Consider the following 6,000-nt stretch of genomic DNA (forward strand, 5'->3'; position numbering starts at 1 on the left):
ATAATATGAAGGAAAACTGGTTAGCAGATTCACTGGAGTCAAGGTCCTTTTTCCCAAATATGAAAGCACAGGACATGCGGAAGACACTAAAGAAACAGTAAAGTGGGAATTGGGAGAAACCAAATGTTCTATCTCATACAATTTCTGACTTGGAGGCAGCAGCACTGACACACGAGTCATACTTATTGGCTTGCAAAAGATGATGGATGAGAAGTGCTATTGTCTTAATATAAAAAAGTTCTTATAAACTTGACTATTTTTTTAAACAGATTAAACTGGCAGTGGACGAATGACAGACATACATTCCACGTGACAAAGACGCAAAGCACGAAAAGAGCTATTACAGTGTTTCAATGACTCATTATCATCCCCTTGTGCCAAAATTGAAATCCTGTTTCTCAAATTGGTTTAACTTGGAGTTAAAAAAACATGAAAAGAAACAATAGGATGAGTCCACAAAACTCAGCAGGATGGGTGTGTGGGTGGGGTGTGTGCAAACTGCTTCACTGCTTCCTTTTCTAACTGAATTTTAAGCATTTCTTTTTGCATCCTCTGGAAACCATGCCAACCTCTTTGGCCTAAACTGTGGCCTATGCAAGATCCTGGGTCTTCTTTCAAAATGGCGCTATAAAGATGTGGCACATTTTAGGATCTTTCTCATCATCACATATCTGCACAACACACACATTTGCTTTTTTAATGAAGAGCAAACAAGACTGTGCTGAAAACGGGGCAACTTGCAATGAGATCAGTGTCGATTACCATATAAGTAATTCGTTTTTTTCTATCATACCAACAAGTACCATCGTTCCTATGGAGCCCGGTTCGAAAATATTGCCCTAAATGGTTACATGCTGCTATCCAAGGAAATATATAATCTGGCATTTATGAACGTTTAATCTGCTGGGTTGAGGGTTATGAATGTGCATAATGTGATGCTATTATAGGAGTTTAAATGTGCCGTGAAACAGGCAAATAAGCAAAATGCGCTTCCTTTCCTCTCTTTGCATACAGAAAATAAAAATAAAAGAATGGAATTCAAATCAATGTAATCCCAGTAGCTAAAAATACACGTTAGCTGTGCAGGACTGAAGACAGAGAGCATCTTTGAATCAACCCTGCGCCATGCACTAAACTAACACACACTCACAGGGCTATGAAAACAAAGCACGCCAGAGGAACTGGAGACCAGGTGCAGGCTGACAGCACCCTGTCCCTGTGCTATGTGTTACCATCTCACTCCAGGCGAGAGGTCCCTGTGCTGACTTTGGCCATCTCACTCAATGCAAGAGCTCCATGTGCTGAGTCTAGCCATCTCCCTCCATGCGAGAACTCACTCTGGCTGTGCCCAGTTTGGCCATCTCACTCCACGTGAGAGCTCTCTGTGCGGACTTTGGCCATCTCACTCCATGCAGGAGCTCCCTGTGCTGAGTTTGAACATCTCATTCAATGCAAGTGCTCCCTGTGCTGTGTTTTACTGTCTCACTCCATGCGAGAGCTCACTCTGGCAGTGCTGAGTTTGGCACCTCACTCCAAGTGAGAGCTCCCTGTGTGGACTTTGGCCATCTCCCTGCATGTGAGAGCTCACTCTGGCTGTGCTGAGTTTGAACATCTCACTCCACGTGAGAGCTCCCTGTGCGGACTTTGGCCATCTCACTCCACGTGAGAGCTCCCTGTGCGTACTTTGGCCATCTCACTCCATGCAAGAGCTCCCTGTGCTGAGTTTGAACATCTCATTCAATGCAAGTGCTCCCTGTGCTGTGTTTTACAGTCTCACTCCATGCGAGAGCTCACTCTGGCAGTGCTGAGTTTGGTCATCTCACTCCATGCGAGAGCTCACTCTGGCAGTGCTGAGTTTGGTCATCTCACTCCACGTGAGAGCTCCCTGTGCTGAGTTTGGCCATCTCACTCCATACAAGAGCTCCCTGTGCTGAGTTTGGCCATCTCACTCCATACAAGAGCTCCCTGTGCTGAGTTTGGCCATCTCACTCCATACAAGAGCTCCCTGTGCTGAGTTTGGCCATCTCACTCCATACAAGAGCTCCTTGTGCTGAGCTTGGCCATCTCACTCCATGTGAGAGCTCCCTGTGCTGAGTTTGGCCATCTCACTCCATACAAGAGCTCCCTGTGCTGAGCTTGGCCACCTCACTCCATGCGAGAGCTCCCTGTGCTATGTCCTACCATCCCGCTCCATGTGAGAGATGCCTATACCCCATACTCCCAGGCAGGCCTCAGAGCTGCCTTTCACAGACTGTTCTCTGCGAACTCTCAAACCGGCGTGGATGGGATCGCACATCCAAAGAAGAGCAGCGCGCTGTCCATCCCTTGGGAAGAGCTTCCATCCTCTGAGGTCACAACACACCCTCACGTCTTGACGAAGAGTGGCCCTAAAAATCCCTTCAAGTGTCATGCTAGACACAACCCTCTTCAAATGTGCAGGTTTAGAGGCTGGTGTTGTGGGAGCTCGAGCTGCCTATATTTGCAATAGAAATATGCAATGCAGTGACCTGGAAGGCATCCCTTTGAACATGAAAACCATCTAACTACTTGACCGCAACTTATGACAACCCGTTCTCGTTTCACTGCCCATACACACACTCTCCCACTTGCCCATAGCAGGTTTATATTTTAATCTCATATCACTTAACAAGCTAAATATTCTTTGATCAACCAATCTGTAAACAAAAATCACCGATGGCTTGAATCTCTACTTGGTATAGGAAGCTCAAACATGGCTTGGACTATCAACGGACACGTTATCCTGTAAACCATCATCACGTTTGACCCACAGTAGAATGCAGAGCCTTTATATAGTACAAGCGTAGTCTGAAACCAGTGCATCTGTTTTTTTTTTTTATTGTATTTATTGTCAAGAGTGCAAGCACCCTAGCAGCAAGGCACATCATAATAATGCATATATCAGGAAAGCATGAATTAATCATATATATCATAATTACTTCACAAAATCAGAGTAAATGATTGGGGATAGGGAAAACAAAAATTAGCATAATCACCAATCTCTAATCTGACATCAAATAATCCTTCATATTCCCCCAAATAGGATGAAATGTCATGGTAGAGCCTGTAGCCTTAGTTATCTGAGATTCTGATTCACATGCCGCCATTGCTTCTTTCCGCCACTCCTCATGCTTTGTCGGAGAAGACATTTCCAGTTTCTTGCCATGTTAAGTCTGGCTTTGGAAAGAATGTAAAGAACCCAGCCAGTGCCCCTATGCCAAGCAGGATCATTGTTGGAGTAAGTATCTCTGCCGGAGGATGTACGATAGATATCTGCTGTTGTATCAGAGACCAAAACTGGTATCAGTTGAGGACATGTAGCAAACATATGGGTGTTATCAACTGCTCCGAGAGCGCAACGGGGCAGCTGTATGATCTATTATACCATTTAGACAATTTGGAAGGACCAATGTAAAAATCAAACATTGTGCGATAAATAAAGCAGCGCGTCTCAATACCAAGAACAATTAAAGAAACATGGGATCTATGGATCCAATTCGAAGATCTATCTTTGATTAGCTGTGGATTGAGCCAGACTTACTCCTAAATTGCTTCTGAACTTCTATTAGTAGGTCAAACTTACTCATACAAAAAAAAATAGTGTGAACTAGGCACCCAGTTGGATAATTCAACCCTGAACAATAGTTGGAGAGGGAGTAGATATTGGGGGGAGGGTTCTGTTGCAGGCCTAAGGGCAGAGAACAATAGAGGGTCCTTATCGGTGACCAGTGCTCTCGGAGGATGCCGGACTTTATCTAATTTGGGGACAGAGGGATCATATATCAAGGTAACTAGATTGCCCCCCCAAAAAAAAATCCAAAAAAAGAAGCAATGGAGGATTTTTAGAATTTGCATGGCACTGGAATGTGAGCATCCTAGCTCGCATGAGCATAACATGTACCTGGCATGTGAGTGCAGCCGCTGAAAAGTCATTTTTCTGAACTAAACTGGGGGATGCTGTACTGACTGAAACTGACAGCAGACGGGTTCAGAGCCATTTACTAAGCTAGGAAAGTAGATGCAACTGGCACTGTAAAAAAACCCATAAATAAATAATATATCCATCCTGTAGGGCGGGGGGGGGGGGGGGGGTGTCCATAAATGATAGGATAAGCGATTTTGGAAACGTGAATATGTTTAAATTTAAAGGTTCTGTCCGTGATAAGGATTGCCTAAGCCGCAGTTGCACATAGAGGCTGTCTTTTAGTGCTTAGTACTAAAATCAGCAATGATGTGGTACGTAATTCAGTTCAAGCGTCCTGGACTGTGGAAAAAGTTCAAACAAGGTGCAGCTAGCTCTGAGTCTCACGAAACGTGGAGAGCTCTCGTCCAGCAGGAAGACACCTCTCGACTCCCACAGTGGCATGAGCCAAGCACACAGCAAGCGACACATATGTGATGGCTGGCGGCTGAAACCATGTGCTCAAGTCACACATGCAAAGGCTGTGACAGTCCGAGTTATCTGGTAACGTCGCCCTGTTACGCACCTCCAGGTTCACTGTTCGCCAAACCAGAGTGCGCAGCGCCATTCACAGACTGCAAGGGGAACAGTACACACGCCTTTCCCCGCAAATCCACAACGTAATTTGTTAACTTTCAAAGTGCATGTGTGTGACATATATGTGTGCGACTCATGCCGGTTCTGGCATACGAGAGGAGTTAAGGAAAGCCTGCCCCCGCTGCGTGGAGAGTTTGTGTGTGAGTGTGTGTTTGTGTGTGTGCTGCCTATGCAAAGCAAGCTGCCTTTCGGACAGGAAGAACGGATCATGTGCATTTTGCGCGTTAAATTAAGGTCGGGTACATCATACAATGTGAAACCATTCGATAGAACAGCTTCACATTGCCAGTAAAATATTAACATATCAAAACACAACGCCAATATTGCAATGGAAACTTATATACGCCCTTTCTACTCGTATTCAGTCTGTCTCCCCTATTTAATAATGTACTGCGCTTTCTCTCTCTCGTACCTCGCCCGTCCCTCAAACGAAACATAAAACGTATGTAATAGCTAAGGTAACATCTCTACGACAAAAAGAATTAAGACATTCTTACAAATGCACGTTCATGTTGCGGCGCGTGTCTGTCTGTCTGTCTGTCTGCTGGTCGCCTTCCCCTCCTGTCACGGCAGCGGCAGCCCAGGGCAGAGACCGGTGCCTCTCAGAGCTGGGCATGCATGTCTGATCGGAATATGCGTCCCTGCAGCACGGGCTCGTATATTTCAAATGAAACGCGTGCCAAAAGAGGCAAGACCTCCCCCACCCACCTCCTCCCGCATGAATGGGAGACAAAAAATAAAAGCGAGCTAAAGACAGTCAAGTATCACCAGCACCGGAGAGGGAGGGGGGAGACGGGGGGCGACGTGCTGTTCCCTCGCTCTGCCACACTGCAGCAATGCCCTTAGAATAAAGCAATGGAGAAATCAGCGAGTGTTTTAATAAATAAACAAACTACAAGGAACGTTGCAGTTCAAATACAACCCTGGGGATTAAAGGAGAAAAACGTACCTGTTACTTAAAACAATCCAATGCATCACTTCCAAAAATATAAATAAATGTTCAAGTCTTAATTGCACTGCTGCTTCCAAATGCCCATTCATGATAAACAGCGTCTCCCCTTACCTCGTGAAAAAGAGTGGGAACGTCCACCCTCAGCAGGGTGCTTGGCACCTTCTCTGCAGCTATTGATTTATACATTTATTCTCCATTCACTCGCAATTCATTGATCTCCCAGCTGCAACATACTTACTTTTCCTTTTAGCCGAACAGTCACGGAGGGGCGTGGCCAGTCAGACCTGCCAATCCGGGGCGGGGAGAGGGGGAAGGCGTGGCTGCGTGAGAGTTGGTCCTCCCCTACTGGCAGGCCGCTTGGTGCTAGAGCGTTGGGAAGGTGATGTCATTGGCAGCCAATCCGACTGGCCCCCACCAAGCCAGCACGAGCTGGCGAGAAGCAGCTGCTCTCTATTTACATGTCATCGTAGGC

General features: G+C 46.0%; 1 protein-coding gene across 3 annotated transcripts in view; it reads right to left on the minus strand.

Moving 5' to 3' along the window:
- Positions 1-5,799, minus strand: part of DUSP10 (dual specificity phosphatase 10) — a 75,680-nt gene extending 69,881 nt beyond the window's left edge. The window contains exon 1 of one of the 3 annotated variants that reach the window (XM_085612965.1): positions 5,767-5,799. The gene's annotated coding sequence lies outside the window, so the exon portion shown is untranslated. Of the gene's footprint in view, positions 1-5,073; positions 5,415-5,639 lie in introns of those variants that run through there. The other 2 variants (XM_085612964.1, XM_085612963.1) reach the window with 2 other exon arrangements.
- Between the last annotated feature and the right edge of the window lie 201 nt (positions 5,800-6,000).

Source organism: Triturus cristatus, chromosome 6 (assembly GCF_964204655.1).
Source record: "Triturus cristatus chromosome 6, aTriCri1.1, whole genome shotgun sequence".
Taxonomy (NCBI): Eukaryota; Metazoa; Chordata; class Amphibia; order Caudata; family Salamandridae; genus Triturus; species Triturus cristatus.